Source organism: Poecilia reticulata, linkage group LG2, assembly GCF_000633615.1.
Source record: "Poecilia reticulata strain Guanapo linkage group LG2, Guppy_female_1.0+MT, whole genome shotgun sequence".
In the NCBI taxonomy this organism is placed as follows: domain Eukaryota; kingdom Metazoa; phylum Chordata; class Actinopteri; order Cyprinodontiformes; family Poeciliidae; genus Poecilia; species Poecilia reticulata.
Genome location: NC_024332.1, coordinates 17,187,921 through 17,189,400, shown reverse-complemented (window position 1 = coordinate 17,189,400; position 1,480 = coordinate 17,187,921). Strand labels below are relative to the sequence as shown.

At 36.5% G+C, this 1,480-nt stretch overlaps 1 protein-coding gene across 3 annotated transcripts in view; it reads right to left on the bottom strand.

Annotated features, from left to right (window-relative positions):
• Positions 1 to 1,480, bottom strand: part of tfg (trafficking from ER to golgi regulator) — a 13,598-nt gene that overhangs the window by 5,541 nt on the left and 6,577 nt on the right. The gene's annotated exons all lie outside the window — the stretch shown is intronic.

Genomic DNA, 1,480 nt, shown 5'->3' with positions numbered 1-1,480 from the left:
AAAAAAGTTGTGGTTTTAAAGGTGTAGTCCGGCGATGGCACCATACAGCCTTTGTAGCATCACTTCCAACCGCTTGGAAACGTGTAACCACAACAAACTTTAAATAAYTTTCTCCATCTTGTTTACTTGSCTATAAACATAAGAGAGAGCTTCTTGGTCACAAATACTTTGCACTACTCTGCAGATTTTTAATAAATAAAACCTGTACCACCCATACCAAGAGAACACAGGCCACATAAAGCAGCAGCTGCAGCCTGTCTGCTTCTTTCAACTCGGTGAACAAAACCCGCACCTTATGATTTGTTGCAATGTGCATCTTAGAACATAAACACCTGAAGACTTTCTAACAATTATAGCTGAAATCCCTAAAAATGGCTTTGAAGAGAGCATCTACACAGATGTWAAAACAAAACATCATTTGATCGATATTCCCACAACGTTTAGCTGTTTCTAGTCACATAATTGAAAGTAATAAGGACTATTCCTGTTTCATAACTTAAAAGTTAGCAAAATCTGGACTGCAGAGATGACTGAAACAAATGAGAATAGAGTAACACTTCAGCAGAACCGCACACAAAGTTAAAAACTWAAGGKTTTTTTTGTTTTTTCTCTAGCAAAGATGTACAATCCCTCATTGGCCTATCTGAATCAGGCTTTTGGCTTGGGCCAAACATGTAGGAGTCTCAGGTTACACACTGAGAAGAGTAATGGCAAGACCTCTGATTAGTGAGATAACCTCCTTGGATACTTTTGTTTTTATTTTGTTCAGGATTGCAGTGGTGATTTTTCATTCAAAAACACTCATGACATCATAAATGTGAGTTCCAGAGAAAAAAAACAAGTCTAGGAAGTACAAAGTTATGAGTAAGAGAGAAACAAAAAGATGTCGGTGTGAACCAGAATGATTATAGCGCACCTTAAATTTGCTATAAACTTCAGTTACTTTTTCCCTGATGAGGTTCATTCAGTTTCCCAAATCTAAACTATTATTGATCAGAGAATCTATTTCTGCAACTGAAAGCAAATACCCATAAAAATGTATAAGCTGAGGACAGACTATAAACACTCATCCAACAAAATCCTATATTACCCAGCAATTTTATTTGCATCACATTAACCAAGCATTTGGTTTCTAGTTTTTAGCTCTGGTGCAGTCTTTGTCAAACTGTGGTCACCAGAACACTTGTGGTCAACAGTCGCCCCCTAGTGGTCCGCAAGGTAGAATCAGCTGAGCTGCATATGTAAACAATATGCAGCTCAGCTCAAAGTGCGATATGTACAGTTAGCTTATCAAAGGCTTGTGGTTAAAAATAATAATGAGTAAGTGGCCTAAAACCAGCTGTTGTAATTTTTATTTAATTTAGAAATGATTTATCAATGAATAAATACAATAGATATAAACAGCTCATAGAAATAGGTGAATAATGTTTGGTGCAGAAGAGCATTTTTGTTTCTGCCACAGCAACTCAAATCTATTTTT